Source organism: Thermobia domestica, chromosome 5 (genome assembly GCF_964235325.1).
Source record: "Thermobia domestica chromosome 5, izTheDome1.hap1.1, whole genome shotgun sequence".
NCBI classification, from domain to species: Eukaryota; Metazoa; Arthropoda; class Insecta; order Zygentoma; family Lepismatidae; genus Thermobia; species Thermobia domestica.
The window spans coordinates 256,911,906-256,929,846 of record NC_137458.1 but is presented as its reverse complement, the minus strand read 5'-3'; the positions used below and the strand labels follow the sequence as shown (position 1 = coordinate 256,929,846).

General features: G+C 33.8%; 1 long non-coding RNA gene across 1 annotated transcript; it reads right to left on the bottom strand.

The window, feature by feature from the left end:
- Positions 1 to 6,960: 6,960 nt before the first annotated feature.
- On the bottom strand, positions 6,961 to 14,294 carry LOC145684832 (uncharacterized). The gene is made up of 2 exons (XR_014131407.1): positions 14,215 to 14,294; positions 6,961 to 7,240 (listed from the first exon to the last, which is right to left on the bottom strand). It is a non-coding gene; the product is annotated as an uncharacterized LOC145684832 (long non-coding RNA).
- Positions 14,295 to 17,941: the final 3,647 nt, after the last annotated feature.

The window sequence follows — 17,941 nt, the reverse complement described above, 5'->3', positions numbered from 1 at the left end:
ACTAAGCATTTTAGTTTGCACTCTTTCGTCAATAATCACTGATTGTATCAGAATTAGTTTCACGATGAGGGGTCCAAACGTTTACAGCATCTCTGAAGCTTTATTTATCTAATGCTATTATTAAGCATAATTTGAATTGGTTTGTAGCAATGAAATCTTCAGATTTGAAGTTTTACGTCCCACGATTATGCCGCTTAGGCTAAAGGAGACGGTGATGATGAGAGATGAGTGAAATGGTGGAATGAAGAAAGTGGGAGGAAACGGGAGAAGCCCGAGAAAACTCACAAGCACGGTGTTTGTCCACCACAAAGTGCACACGGTGCGAGCTGGGATCGAGCCAGGACCCAAAGCACTAGAATATTTTGTTTTTTAAGTTACCCTTTGTTGAAGTTTACCGTCCCTCTTCAGCACTGAAGCTGTATGAGACGTAGAGTTAAATTTTTAGGTAGAATCCCATCCACCGTAATGCGTTCAATGTTCTCCCACAGGATATAGAACCCGGAAACAATGGCGGACTCTACCTACTAGACCAGCAGGGAGAGAATTATTAGCATTTTCTAATGATAATGGAATAGTTTTGTGCACCCAAATCAACCAGTAGATATTCAATATTCACTGTAAATAAATCATATTTTTTATCCTAGTTATTTTGATTTGTTGAATTCATTTGTAGAATGCAAATATTGTTATTGAAGTTTAAATAACACTTTCGGTTGGTCACTGGATGGATTCTTGAAGTTTTTAGATGTTTCTATAATAAATAAGACTTTGGGAGTTTGCTGGGCTTATCACTTGATGATTGAAGCGCTCAGTGTCAATGTAAATCACAAAGAAAAATAAACCTGAGGAAGGCAAATAACTAGCAAAACTTCCATTGCAGAGGATCTTATTCCAGGTCGCTGTTCCCTTTTTTTCAGTTGCTGCTATGTAATCGTACAGCCAAGTTGTCTACCAATCATAGTTCTCATGCTATAAATTTATTATAATATCCTACTAACATGAGTTACATGGATTCATTATGAACAAAAATCACAAATAACTATTCAAAATGGCCACCATTAGCATGCATACAGTACTTAAGTTTTTTTTCTGGCCACTCATCAGTTGCATTGTAAAACACATCAAGTGGAAAAACTGTACTGCCTTCCGAAGAGATTGCTTCTTCTTGCAAACCATGTTCTCAAGCTTGGATCACAATTTGTAGTATACAGGGTTTAGGTCAGGACTTGCAGAAGGCAAATCTGAAGTGGACTATTTTCCTCCAGCCACTGTTGGGTTATTCGTGCCTTGTGTGCTGGGGCTGAGTCCTGCTGGAAGCTCTATTCTGTTCATGGAAGAGGGTGTTGGTGAGATTCTTGACTAGCCTCTCAAGCAGTTTCCTGGTACCCTTTGGCTGAAGTTTTAACCCTCTTTCCACAGAAATGGAGCTCCGTTGCGCCCTCGTAGCTCACCCCCCCCCCAAAACTATAACCATGAACCAGAATGGTGAACCCTCTAGATGCTTGGAGCCTTTTCAGCATCTTCTCTAGAGGATCTGGCATATATCTTGCCATTTTGGACCTCGAAAGTCTCCTCAACACTGAAAATCTTTTCATTAGTGAAATGGATTCGAGGGTGCCCATTTACTGCGTAACGCTTAAGTAAGCGCTTTGCTTCTAGAAGGTTCTGGCGCTTTAGTTCATCTGTCAGATGTCATTTGCCTTGTTTTTAACCACCAAGTCCCAGGTCACTGCCTAAAGTGCGAGACATAGACATTTTCGATATTTTTAGCTCACGAACCATAACGAACTGTTTCCTAACTGGATTTCGTCGGACACTCGGCGCCACTGCTTTCACTAATTCCGGTGTTCGTACTGTGCACAGTGTTCCTTGCCGCGGGCGATTTTTCACTGTTCCCGTCTCAAGAAAGCGCTGGATAGTGCAGTAAACGATTATTATTTTTTTTTACTACTTTGCAGCTTCTGAAGGATTTTGAAAATCTCCCCTGGTGATTGGCCTACCTTGTGAAACACTTATCACAAGCACACGATTTTCATACACGCCTCATTCCATCTTGAACACCTACAACTGACACCTTTATACATCTTCAGCTTTCCCAGCAATGACTCACGCTTCACAATACCGCTCCTGCCACGTCGCTCGCTTGTACTGGCGGGAGTACAGCCACCCTCAAAAGTTGGGACAGTATTTATGGTAAGACTAGATAGATAAAAAGAAAACGGAAAAGAACGAACAAACACTCAATCAAAACTCAGTTATTATAAAACAAGAAATTGAACTCTTAGCAACTGTTTGATTCTTGATATTTAATAAATGTTTTGTAACAACAAAAAAGTCATTGTTAAAGAATTTGCTAACAACATTCTGTATCTTTGTATAATGTAAATCATATTCCTTAATTACTTTCAAAGCATATAGGTACAGAGTCAAACCGCTCTCCTCTACGCAAACGTTCAATTCTCTTTATTTCTAACATTCAAGTCGTTTAATAATTTGGAACAATCAATTCTATTAATAATTTGAACTGCTAAATCACCGGAGTGTAATGTTTTACAAAATAACTAGAGATGTCATTAGTGGTGGCAAGGAACAAATGCACCCACTATGATTTTGAATATTAACTATATTTTAATCAATAATATTCTAATATGCTGATAAAAATCGTTAAACTGTTATGCTTGTGGAGAATCTCTTCCCGTTTTTCTTCAGAAAATTTGCCGTGGGGTACCGAGTAGCATCAAACTAGGTGTCCCTTACAAAAAAAGAAAAAAACGAAAGAAAGAATAGAAACGTCCCCTTTTTGACTCGTAGTTACATATAATGTTAATAATTTCTTGTATGAACTTCAACAGATATTTCAACGAAAAACCAAAGTCTTTTACAAGAAATTCAGCCTTCGAAAAATATGATCAAGAAATATTAGATGAACCTAGTCCTGGTTCGGGAAAAATGTTAATATATAATGTAAATATTAGAATTGGTATAGGTTTAAAATTGGTTATTTTGACGAAAACTAAAGACTTTTTCCTCACTGCTTTAAACAACATTACAATCCAGGTACATTGACAAATTATGACAGTTTGTTGACAACTGATTCCAACTTTTTTAAATATATTTATTTTCTAAATTTGGTCACCCTACAATACGAGCTTGCCTTGTTGCTATCTGTTTTCCTCTTACGAAATTGAGAATGGCAGGTTTAGTTTACCAGTACTCCCCATAATGTGTTGAAACGCTTTTTTGTAGTAATTTTACGTAGTTCATAAGTTCGATACAAGATGGCAGAAGCGTTCCACGTAATAGTTGTCTAGTATTGCCCCCTAGCGGTTTATCAAGTAACTTTCGCAGTTTCTTGTAAACACTTATTTAGCTTACGTATCATACCTAGTTATGGATAAATTCCCGGGAAGATATTTTTCGGGAATATTTCCTGGGATTATTCCCGGGAAGATTCCCAAAATGGGAATTTTTCCGCGAATTTATGTGCAATCACACAGACAATTGCATTCTACTGCTACATTATGATTTCAAAGTTAATTTTTTTTTAAATCACAATATATTATTACAGTTGTCTCCAACTTATTCTTTAAAATGTATATTCTGAACGATACCGTGCTATGTTACTTTATTAATATTTTATTATACTTAGAGAGTATGCATAAATGTATATTTACTTATGTTCTATGAAAGTAAATATGTGGGAAAAAAATGGTATATTAAGTCCACATATTTTTACACCGCTAAACAGTTTAAATTTATAAGTAAGTGGATTTTCTAAATTTCACTCTAATACTGATATTATAAACATATTAAATTTTTAAATGTTATAAACAAATTAAATTGGGTAACTGCCAAAGATACATGTCTCACCAATTCATCAGCATTTGCGCATACATATTTGTGTTCACAAAATTTGCAAGATACTGACTTATCTTTATAATTTAGCACGTAACATTCCCACACACGACCTTTCTTCCTACCTATTTCTCGAAATTGCATTCGTTAATTCACATGTAAGAGAAGTCCGAGTACCTCTTCAGAAATTCGAATCAGAGACAGGAGACAGACCGACGTGTATTACTAACGATGGTTCGGGGTGTATTAATTGTACTTCATCTCTATTTATATATAATTTCTACATTACTTTACAAACGGGTTCCGTTTCATCATTTGTACTAATAAATAACATAACATAAAATATTTGAACTAATAAATCATATGATTAGTTATATAAAGTACAGTCAACGAATTTTATTTTTTTAACCCTTAACTGGTATGGTATGGGTCAGATCGAGGTAGGACATATACTATTTCTTGTTTAAAAAACATTTAAAAATATTTTGTGTAATAATACCTTTTTCAATGTTTACTACAGATTATAAAGAATGAGAAAATGTATTGTGGGTCTCGTTTATTACTCTGGGATTATAGAACATAAATAAAATATCTTTGTCTTTCGGACTCATACCACATCAGTTATGCGACACGAAATCACCATACCATCTCCAAATTATTTAAAACCTAGAAGTAAATCATAATAAATGAAAATAAAGTAATTAGTCATATGGTTCTTATAATTTGGAAGATAAAATAAAGAAATGGAAATAAATTCCTTCCCGGGAATTTATAAGCCAGGGAGAAAACCCGGGAATATTCCTATTTTTTTTATTTTCCTTCCCACCGGGAATGTTCCCATGCCCATCACCAATCATGCCACACCAATACATTCAGTACTGTCATATCAATACGTTCTGGCCTAAAATTACATAAACAACATAGAAGCACATTAAGAGTGAATTTACAGCAGCGAAGTGAGCTTTTACTATTCAAATCAATATGCTATAACTTTGTTAAAATATATCAGATACTTCCAGACATAAAACGTAATCATTATTTGAGACTGAAAGGTAGAAATGAGCACGAGAAAACAGTTGAGACTGTCTTATTTCGAAAATGCTTCGTGAAAGTGGTATCTCGTCTCGAAACTATATCTAATTCTATTGGATGAGCTCTTGTCTCGGATCTTTCACAAAATATTCTGTCTCGTTTACTATACAATTCTTTTTAAATCTGTTGAGAACAAGCGGGAGAGGGGGAGAGGTTAAAATCAACCTAATGACGAAACCTTACACATTCCTGTACATGAAAATATAAAATAATTTTGCAGTGAAACTTGCAGAAAAAATTATTACCTTTTGACACAATATACTGAATACCGTTCTTTTACTAATGCTTCCCAAATGTCCAAATTAGCTAAAGAAAATGTAGGTAAAAGAATAAATTCACCCCGAATTCTGCTATATCTAATTAAAGTAATAGGGTAAGGAAAAGTGAAAAAAATAAATTAACCTGAAACAAAATAGCTGACTTAAAAAAAGCTCAACAAAAGCAGAATATAGAAACAATATTAACCGATTTCAACAAAAGTACTTGAAAGTAGGAAATAATTTGTTACTTTTATCTATAAAAAATAATTGAGATCTGAGCCTAGTCAAACAAATTATTGCCTAATGTAAAGTAAGTTTGGACAGTAAATTCTCGAAGCATTAATTTCTTTGCTTGACACAGACTTCGATCTTTTTTATACGTAATATTAACGAACTATTTTATGCTTTTAAGTTATTTATTATTATTATTTTCTGCTTTTAACTCCTTTATTATTATTATTATTATTATTATTATTTTCTTACTTTTAGCGCTTTAGTTGAAATAGGTTAATATTTTCTAAGGTTTTCTCTCTCTCTCTCTCTTTTTTTTTTTTTTTTTTTTTTTTTTTTTTTTAGTTTAACGTCCCAAGTTATGCTCCAAGGCTAAGGAAGAGCTTGAACATCATGACTATGTGGAATAAAGAAAAGCAGGAGAACCCCAAGAAATGCTACGCACACGGTGTGTACCCACAACAATGCCCACTTGGCAAGAACTGGGATCGTATCAGGGACCATACTCACCAGTGGTAAGCCTTTAACCACAGAACCATCGCTACTCCGTTAGTAGGTTTCAGTTATTTACGTTAAGTGGTGGGTTAATCTTTTCCTAGGCACACCTTAATTTAAATTTGACTTCCTTGAAATTAGAAAAGAGCACTTTAAAAAGAATGATTGTGAAGAATGGACTTTACAACTTGGGGTCAGGAAAATAGAGATGTGCTTCTTTGCTAAATGATTTGGTATGAAGATCTCCGAATCTGTTCCCAATAATCCTCTATGTTTGTGTTTTCATATTTCTGGGTCTTAAAATAATCTAATAAATCTGAATAGCCTTAAATAATAAATGTAAATACTTTAAATGAGTGAAGAATACTCATTTAGAATCAACTTAATGTACTTACACGATATTAAATTTATACATGGTCATTTTTCATGGATAACACTGTCATTGGTATCCTGTATCTTGATATGTTGGATTTTTTTTTTTTTTTGTTTTGATTCTTCAGATAGATAAAGACAAACAACAACAAAACGTGTCCTATTACTACCAGCAAGACGTATCACTGCCCCATTTCCTCAAAGAAGTTCTAGATTTCCTTCATATTTGGTGGGTTGGCCGTGCCGGTCCAATTGCATGACCACCTTGCTCTCCAGACTTGTAACCTATAGATTCGTTCCTGTGGGGTTTTGTTAAAGATTGAGTGTATGTTCGGCCCCTACCAGACAATTCGTTACAGAAGTTACGCCTGATCAGCTGAAACGAGTGTGAGAAGAAATTGAGTTTCGGTGAAATGTTTGCGGCATAACTAATTGCAGTCACATTGAACCAAAATCAGAATTTGATGTTAAACTTGAAGTATTTTGCAATTCTTCGTGTTTGTAAGTAATCTCAATAAATTTCTATATGTATTCAATGTTGTAAAGTCCTTTCTGATTCATCTTCTATAAAAGAGCTGGATGCTCAAGTAATTTTGAGCTGCAATTATTGAATTAATCAAGAAACATGTAAATTTCAGATAGTTTTATTATATATGATCGTACAAATACAAAAGGATGTAACATAATAACCATTACGCTTTTCTGTCTTGTATAATTTGCTTTGGTCTATACAATGTTCCATTCAAATACCATCCGATCTGATGTTGCTCTACCTCAAATGGATCTTGCTGGAAGAGTGGATCATCTTCATCTCCATACTTTATGGGTTGTGGATCAGGCTCATCTGTCAGCATATGAATCCTCTGGTGTTCGTTAGGTCTTCCTATACATTCAGATAAAATCATCGCTACAACTGTGATTGAAATTAATAACATCTGAAACAGAGAAACAACTAAATCAGGCTATACGCTAAAATACGCATATAAATTATATAATTTCAGTTGATATATAAATTTTCCTCTAGTTTTAAACACAATGAGTGTGACAGCTGTGAGAGATAATTCTTTCAACAAAATCTAAAGCAAAGAAATTACTAAAGTAACACAATGTTCGCTATTAGATGTGACTTTATGACTTTGAAGTCAGCAGTGTCAATTTAAGTTTTGCTTGAGGGAGATGGATGGGAGGAAAACTCTCCAACATAAGTAGTTTTACGTTTTATAATAATAGTGTATTCTTAGGTATTGCTACGAAGTGCGCCAAATGAGACTGTGTGCATCCTAATTAAATGGATTAGTAATTTTCTTTCTTCAATTCTCATACATTCCAAAAGTTTGTTCTCTATAATTCTTTAATTCAATGATATGACATTTTATCTCTATAATTATTTAATTCATTAATATGACATTTTATTTCTATAATTCTTTAATTTATTTATATGACATTTTATCTCTATAATTCTTTAATTCATTGATATGACTTTTTATCTCTATAATTCTTTAATTCATTGATATGACATTTTATCTCTATAATTCTTTAATTCTTTAATTTATAATTCTTTAATCTTCTTTAATATAATTCTTTAATTTATTGATATGACATTTTATCTCTATAATTCTTTAATTCATTGATATGACATTTTCTCTTATTTTCAATAGTTTTAATTAAGACCTAATAAACTTAAAAGAGCTTCATCACTGGTATATAGTTAGCGTACGCGGCTTCGGTAAGGAAGAAGCAGGTTAATTCCAGGTGAGAGATCATGTGGTTTGGATCCCACGTTAAGTTGTAGGTCCACATCTAATATAGCATCGGTGCTTAACGGGACGGTATCTTTCGAATCAATAATTGAAAAGGAGAAAATGTTTTAGGGAGAAGGTGAGTGGGCTTTAATTACCTTTGTCCACGCTTACATGAAAAGATTGGGCTACATCTGTGAGTACTCTGCTATACTATTGATTGAAATGTTAAGGCTTTGCTTGAAACTCAGGAGGAAAGTAATTGCCCTCTGCTCCCTTAAATGACTTCTCTGCTTTAAATATAGCCAAAGAAAGATATTGACAGATATTACCAGTACCGGAAGAAACGAAAATAACTAAATCCATTATTGTGACACATTTTTCTACTTTTTAAGTCGTCGTGTACCTTTACACACTGCAACTGTTATTGAAATTAACAATATCTAAAGCAGATAAATTAGAACACGGATTTTTATATAATATCTATCCCTAAAATATGTACATAAATATGTAATAAAAATGTCTGAAATATAAAAAAAAACTCTTAATTAAATATGTACTGAAAATATTTAGTTTTAATCTTTTTATCAATTCTTATTTTCTTTTAAATTTCTTTCATCGCAAAGGGATATGTTTATTTTAAAATGACTTACAAAACTTAAAGTTACAATATCAGAATGCTTACATTAAGTGTTCTTAATTCTTCTGCAATGTACGTTCAGGTCTTAATCACAGTTTGAATATATTTAATTATTTTGTTTACAATATGTCACCACCAGGTATATACATTTCAAAATGTTCAGAAGTAAATGTTCATTGTCCATATTTTTTCACTTAGAAAGGACTTATAAAGTTTCAAGTTACCTTTAATCTTAGGATAGGTTCTGTTTGAACATTTTTAATTATTTAATTTACAATATATCACTATGTTTATTTTCAAATCTTCAAAAGTAAATATTTGTCCTCAATCAGACAATAAATATTCTTGTAAGCAGAGAAACTTCTCTCTAGGTCGCAAGTAGAACATATTTCAGGAGGTAAATGTGGCTGGGAAAAATATAATTTAGAGGGTTAATTGTTTCACAATTAATAATGCAATTCACTGTCAACAAGTTGCTGTAATTTGGGTTCCCTTCAGTTACTGCATCGAACTGTCTTTTCAACAGCAGCCAGTTTCTTTCCTGTATCCTCATATATAGCCATGGCTTCCTGGAGAGAAATCCAAACAGTTCCAACTTTGTTGATGCTTGTAAAAGTCCAACAAAAATTGTTGTTTATGTATACCATATCGCAAGCCAGATTGTGTTACTTAAAGAGATTTTGAGCATTGTGTACTGATACAGATGAATTCACCGAAAATAAAGTTAAGGAGAGTTTTCATTTCTTCAAAACGTTCGATGTAAAACTGACTTACCCTTATCCAAGTAACCCATCTAGTAATAATATTTTCCGAAGGAAGTGATACGCCTGGAAAATTGTTCCTTGTAAACTTGCATACTTTGTGGTCTCTTCAACAACACTTTTTTTTTTCGTGGAAGAAATAAGTTGGTTGAGCTCCGGAAACTTGAGCTCTCATCTCCTCAGCAACGCGTTGGAGAGCATGTGCCATGCAAGTGAAGTGGATCAAGTTGAGATAAAATACTTTAAGTGTCATAGCAGTTTTTAACATTTATGACGCACTGTCGGTGTACATAAGAACTCTTTCTTTTCTACGATCACCCACAACACATTAAAGACTATCATTCATAAATCGTGCTATGGTGAAATGATTTGTACGCTCACAACTTTACATGCAATGAAATGTGGTGTAGATGGAGAATTAACAGTTAGCTTTCCAACTTTGAAAATAGCTATATACTACCGTTAAAAAGCATCAGTTGTTTCTTCAACGGGAATTCATACATAGGAACTGCTTAATTCTGCCCTAATTTATTCTAATTTTTTTTTTTTTTTTTTTTTTTTTTTTTTTTTTTGTAGGAAACTGGAAGATATCTCTTTCGAAGTCAGGAACTTTACGATCACACTATTTTTCAAGGAAATCTCGGAACTTCGATACTTGAATATTGTCTCAAGGTTTGTTTGCTGCAGTCATTGCTTCACATATTTCCTTCTAAAACACACTAAATGAAGAATCTTCTTACATCTGGGTCAACAGAACTTGCTTCTTTTCACTTCGTATTTATTTGTCTTTCACATGAAATATGAATATGCTGCTCTAACTGAGAATTCATAGTGCATCCAATTTTTTATCGTATACTCGATAAAAATAAATTTAAAAAATACCTTTCCCATTGGTTGCAAATGCAGCATCGACTGTTATCCAAGACCGCAACTTGTGAGATAACGAGTGGGTAGACGAAGCCACTCCAGCTTTCTACAGCTGAAACATGGATTAAATAATGAAGCAAGATCGTCTTGAAACTCCATTGGTTAAAATGAAAACCCGACAATATCTTTGTTGAGCGTATACCTCGTTCAGTTAGAAAAGTTGAGAATTAAAATCAGGATAACATATTCTATGAAGGTATAGTAATATTGAAGATAAAATTAATTGAAACATTTTATCGTTTAAATATTTAAGAGAAGAATAGTAATCAACTTGAATTGTCTTGTTAATAGACCGCAAAAAGGAAAATGAAATGAAATCTTTGAGTTTTACGTCCCACGGTTATGCCGGTTAGGCTAAAGGAGACAGTGATGATGAGTAATGAATGAAATGGTGGAATGAAGAAAGTGGGAGGAAACGGGAGAACCCCGCGAAAACCCACGCACATGGTGTTTGTCCACCACAAAGTTCACTTGGAGGGGGCTGGGATTGAACCCGGGACCCCTAGCACCAGAGGTACCGCAAAAAGGCTACAGCAGAAAAGAAAATTACGATGTCGGTTGATTAGTTGGATTTTAGTTTAGCGACGGTTTCAGCACCAAGTGTACATGAGACCTGAATCTATAGCTTAAGTGGAATCGAAGCACAAGATCTCCCGCCGGGATCCAATATCTCGGGTGCCGGAATGTTGTTCAATCTGTCCGGTTCTTCCGCCAAGCATAATTGGATGTTTTGTCATTAAAGAAATATTTGCGCAAAAATAAATAAAAGAGGAGATTGATAAGCTTTAAGTAGAGATTCCAAATATAGGTATTTATTTATTTATTGAACAAATTCCCAGATACAGCATAATTGTGCCATTTTACACAGGGAAATGTCAACAAGCGGGAAATAAAGAAAAAGAAAAAGAATAAAAAATAAACAACAGTAACATCAATAGCATTAACAAAGAGTGCACAAGTAATATTATTTGGCCAGCACGCGTTTTATTGCTCTTTCAAACACCGGGTAGCTCGAAAAAATGTCCAACTCACTAGTTAGATTATTATAATAGTTGGGTACTTGGTGAAAAAGAGACCTCTGTATAATTGTCAACCTAGGGCGTGCAAGATGGAATAGGTGGGTATTCCGGGTTTTGCGGGAAGGGACATGTAAGGATAGTTGTTGAATTAGGGTTTCTGATCTTAGGTTCCCATTTACAATCTTATGAAGAAACTTCAAATCAGAGTTATTTCTGCGTACCTCCGGCGTCTGGATATTAAGATATCGCAAAATTTCCTCCTTAGGTAATATTCGAAGTGCGGGAACACGTAAACCTACTATTGCAATAATAAAGAAACTGAGAACAGACTCAAGTCTAGAGAGATGTATAGGTGCGGCCATGGCCCATATGGGAGAGCAGTATTCGATTTTTGTGTTCTATTAGAGTTTTATAGAATGTTGTTAATGATGCCACAGTACGTAGTTCAGTGAATTGGTAAAGAAGCCGCAGCATACGCATTGATTTCTTAACTATTGAGAACGAGAGTTTCGAATCAAAGATGACACCAAAACCATTATGACTGGCAGAATGTGTTATAGGGGAATACTTATAAGAAAATGAATGAAGAAAAAAGGGTGTATGAATGGAAGAGTTACTGAAGTGTGAATATCAAGGAAGAAATATATATATATATTTGGAAATATATATATTTGGAAATTTAAAAGATATGAAAAAGATCATGGTGTTGTTTCAGAAGAAATTAGATTGTAAAGAATTTAGTAAAAGTAATAGTAGAAGTTAAAAAAGAATCAAAAACTTATAATTGCAATTAAAATGAAGAAGTCTGAACCAGTAGGTCATGGAAGTATCTTAATTTACGACTTGTGAGCTTGAATGTATTGCAAAAGTACCTACTATAATGATGATATGTAGAGTTATGTTAAAAAAATTCCTGACCAATCAATTTCTCTTTGAAAACCGCTGAATTTTTATTCATTAGCGATAATAGATCAATTAAAATTGTATATGTGGGCAAAAGATATTTACTTTGATCCAAACTACAGGGTAATTCAGAACGAATTTCCAAACTAACCCAACAAAATTAGTCGGAAACAAGAAAGGAAGGTTGTAAGTTTTAGTGAACATTACAAATGTTTTGGATATGAGCATCCTGTGCAACAAGGCACACTTCCCACTAATAATCCAAATGCGTTCCAACGTATATTCATTTATCAGCTCTCCTTCAATACAGATGTCTAGTCTCAATTCTTCCAGATCCTGTGGCAATTGGGGGAGTATACACAGAATTCTGTTTTCTAGTAGCTCGGATTGTCGATTTTCTTGGATTCCTTTCGAATGCAGCACAGAAATCAAATGAAATATTAATTTAACGTCACACACATATGTCTTTTAAGATAAAAGAGATGGATGTTAATGGCTGATAATTAAAAGAGATTTATCGAATGTCAACCAAGTGTTACTAAATAAATGAAATTGAAGATTTGCTGACCGTGTAGAAACAATCAAATCAAAACATACCAACAGCACGATATTCTTTAAATGCAAATAGATAATTAAGCGTTTTTGCTCATATTCTATTTGCGATTTCGTGTAATAATTCAGCATGAGTAGTATTGTACCTAAGCATTTTTTGTGGTATGTAGTATGTGTGTGTGTGCGTGTGTGTGGCTTAATTTATATACAAGTGAACGTCGTTCGTTTCTTTGAGGCATTGCATCATGCTAATTATTTGTTGCTTTAGTAAAAAAATGAAATAAAATCTTCGAGATTAACGCCCTGGGATTATGCCCTTTAAGCTACGGGAGAAGGATGATCAAGGCAAGTGAATGATGACGTAAGAATTAGTGGAATGAGAATGTAGGAGGTAACGGTACTATTCCGAGAGAACCCGCGGCCTTGATATTGTCCATCACAAACTTCTTTGGGTGAAGATCGAACCAAGGTCCCCACGCACCGGAGGTAGGAGCTCTACCAGTAAGCCACTGTGCCTCCCATGATAGCTAAAAAATTAAATGTACTACATATTATTATTATTATTATTATTATTATTATTATTATTATTATTATTATTATTATTGTTATCATTATTATTATTATTATTATTATTATTATATGTAAGTACAATAGTCTGATCTTGGGTATGTAGAAACGCATATTTTCGATATTTCGAACATTTCTCGTGTCTCTTGGACTTCGTATTAAATAGATTTCGCTGTATATGTCTTACAGCCCAAAGTAAATACGCTTTTTAAATAATCCTGTATTAAATTGTACTCCTCATAGCTGTAACAATACTGCATTTTCAAAAAGCAATTATATTGACAAGTTTTCCTGAACAAGACATAACTTTAATTTTCCACTAGATAATTTTATTTCAGCCATGTATGTACACTTATGTCCAAAATTATTGTCGCATGTCTATAAATGTGTTGTTATAGGAACATAATTTGATAACTAATTCACCCGGTATTTCTTATAATGTTAGTAAGTGTATAATCGGCAAAGACATGTATGTGGCAAGTTTCATTTCAAAAGAACAGTAAATAAGAACAATAAAACGAAAATAAAACTTTCTCGTCTATTTAGCAATATTTTGTTTTACTCATTCTAATTTTCGTATTTATATTTCCTTTCCAATGAAATTTACTACAATTATACATTTCCCGATTATACACATAGTATCAATATTAAAAGTGCCCTGCAAAATCATTATCAAATTATATTCTTGCAAGAAGACAGTTATAGATATGCGACAAACATTTTGGACATGAGTGTACGTTGCCAGAGACCTAAATCTAACTGTGATTTGTGAAAGAAAACATCAACTACTACTGTACTTACGAAATTCATAGTAGAAGTAGATTCGCATTCACTGAAGGTTCTCGAGATAAGTATTTCTGCTCTGAATATCAGCGGAGCTTTTTTTTTTTTCGTTTTCCTATATAAACTACTCGGAAGTGATACCAAAAAAAAAGATAAAAAGTAACATTTCCATATTCGAACACATCAGTGGTAATTTCAATGTTAGTTCCATTATCAACAAACATGATGTCATTCTATCTTACAGAGGAAAACATTGAATCACTGTTGCTAGTAACATGGTTGATTAGTGGGGAAAAACATCAGTAGAAAAACAAGCAAAACAAATTAGTGAAAGTACCGCATTCAGTGTTGCTATCTATTGACAGAAGCCATAGAATATTGTTCAGATGTTTCGTAAAGCCCAATAGAAAGTATAAGGCAACACAGTGCAGACTTGTTTTGCTTTTTTTTTTTTTTTTTTTTTATCTATGTTCAATTTGATTTTCAATAAAATTCAGTTATTTCGCCGTTTCCGTTTGAAAAATATATATTTTATCTCGTTATCTTTGGTATAAAAGTGCCAAAATAATAAATTTTAAACATGTTGCTTAATCATAAAACGTTATAAAAGACAGAGGTAGGATCACCACACGTGCCCATTTTTAGTCCTTAAAAATGACCCGAGAGGGATTATACCAAAATAGCAAAATATCCTCTTTCTGTTTGTGCAGACAACTGTTTTAAGATTCATAATAAATAAGTAAATTTAATGCCAATATGTAGTTTGCTCAGTTTGCAGAAATATATAATGTGAAGTATCTGTTTATTGGAAGTGAAGTGACTGTGTATTTGATATAAAGAGACATGAACTTTTGAAAACTTGAAAGAAAACTTTGTTTAGAAGTGTACATTCTCAGACACATGTTGTAAATGCACATTTGTTAAATAAACCTCGACTAGCTTCCTTCTTTCCTTTCCGCATACCTTCGAGCACAGCCTGATACTTCCCGATTAGGTCATCATTCTTGAATTGATCAAAATCACGAAGAACAGAACAACAAGGGGTATTCAACACACGATTGGGACAGGTGTAGGATCATCAGAGAGAAACGGATCCCACCATTGGAGGACCACCGACTCCACAAGTCAAAGAGTACCATTCTGACGGTTCATCGCCGCAGATACATTTGTTAGTTACGATTAGTAGAATGGGAATGTAAAAGGACATCCTAGAGACGCATCACGGAGAGAGTTCGACGCCCCTAGCAGTCCAGCAGGATTGAATTCCAGTTGTTGGCTGTTACCAGAAGATCCAGGTTCCTTCGCGGCAAACCTTTCATCGTGCCAGATGACCAGGACGACGCCAGTCTTGATGGATCAATCAGGCTAGTGCTCATCCCTTATCTTTTAGTCATAACCTTTCTCTTTCTCTCACCCTTTTCCCCTAACTAGTCATTTTCTAAATTAGAAGCATTTGAATTTTATTTAAATTCAACCACAATTTTACAGTTAAGTACCGTGTTGTGCATCAGTTCCATCCCCATTTGGTTGCATTTATTTATTACGTATTCTGAGCTATAACTGATGACACAGCACCGGCACATGGTGGAGATGTTGTGAGGCTTCCGCCTTTGTTACGATCCTAAAATTTCGATAAATTAAGATTCTAAATTTTCGGTAGATGCTTTAAGATCCCAAATTTTGAGTAATTTGTACTGTGTAATTTTAGTTTGTCGTCAGAAATTAAGTAGAGTTATTTTTAACCCACCCGCCCACCCTCGCTACTTTATTCATTTGCTCTGTTAGAGTAATTTTTTGTTTTGTTGTATTTTAATCGAATGATAAGTGGGTGAGAAGAGAAAATTTTGCCAAGTTATTATATTTTGTTTTTCTTTGTGGTGTTGGATATATATACATAGTAGTGTAAGATATTTATTATAAGTGTGATTTTGAAAATAGATATAATGGAGAATACTAGTGTTATGTCTTCTGCTATAGATCGTTTAGTAGAACCCCCCAAATTTTCCGGCAAATTGAACGAGTCAGTTCAATCATTTTTTAGTCATTTTGAGGATTTTTCTGTCCTTCATAACCTACGTGATGTACAGAAACGTCATTTGTTGCCGTATTGCTTAGAAAATGGGGCTCGTGCTTATCTGCTAGCTTTACAATCAACCGCAGAATATGATAATTTCATGTATGTACAGATTAAGAAGAAATTAATAGAGGCTTATGAAGAAAGCATAGTTTCGCAAGTTTTAGAGCAAGAAATGAGAAATAGGGAGCAGTTAGATTCTGAATCTGTTTTAGATTACATTTTTCATAAGTGGAAATTAATACTCGAGTACAATCCGAAGATGCCAGTGACCGAACAAATTAACTTGATAATTGCCTTCATTTTATTCTGTAGTTGTAAGAAAATCATATAAGACTGTTATTGAGTTAGCAAAGTCTTTAGGTCTAGAGGAAAGAGTTAATTTTCTTGTCAGCATGCGTAGTCAGCAATCGAAGTCCTTGGCAATAACAAACGAATACAATATACATCCTGTTAGTAAGAATGCTATACAGCAAAAAGAAAATACTTTAGATGTTAATATTCAGAACGAAAATGAAATTGTAAGTCAGCCTGAAGAAAAAAATACATTGATAGCTCAGTTGGACGGTATCAAAGTCCAGTTACAAGATCTTGTGCAACGAACTGCGCTCGCAAAAGTTTCTCACGCACACAAAGGAAAATCTGTGTGTATACAATCTTATGAGCATTCGCGTTTGGAGCGAAGAAATCCCATTCATGAATCCTCTCCATCCTTTGCTCACTCGTTGCCTCCTGTTTCCGTCAATGCAGGCAATGTAAATGAGAATGTTAAATCGAATAATAGGAATAAAGTAGACAATAATATGTGTAATAATGTTAGAAATAGTAAGCGATATTATGTTCCTATTCAATATGAAGCTGATTTGCCTCATGTTAAAGCATATATTGATAATAAGCCGCATTTATTTCTATTGGATTCAGGCAGCACTGTTAGCTTAATTTCTGGTAATAGTTTAAGCAATAAGCATAAAATACTCAAAGGAACGACTTTTATTCGTGGTATCACTGGAAATTCTCAAGGAAGTGATCAAATCGCTTTAGTGAAATTTAAATTAGGAGGACAGTATTTTACGCATCCTTTTCGAGTGTATAATAATTTTCCATATAATAGCATAATTGGCCAAGATTTTTTGAAAAGTCATCTTGCAATGGTTGATCACAATAAGAATTCTTTTAGTTTTGTTAAATTTGGTATTCCTCCAAGAGTTGAATTACCGCCATACGTATCTTTTGAAGAAGTTTCTAACCACATAACGAAATTATATAAACCTCAATTTTTAGTGGCTCGCTCGGTTTTCTTGCCTCCAAATTCAAGTGTTCAAGTTACATTGAAAAAAGTAAATGATCTTGCAGGAAATCGCAATTTATTAGTTCCCAATGAGTTAATAGATACGCAGGCAGAAATTTTTGTGCGTAAATCAGTTGTAGACGAAATTCATCCAGTAATTTCAGTGATTAATCCTACCAAAAGTAAACTTTACTTGAAAAAAGATGTTGTTTTGGGTTCTGCCGAAAATGTAATCAGTGATACCAACTTCAAGAAACAAAATACCACTAATAATAAGGTTCATCAAGTTAATGCAGTAGATACGAAATCTTTTCCTGAAGGTTATGATAAATATCGAGTAAATGTTAACCCTGAATTGTTGCCACATCAACAACAGCAATTAT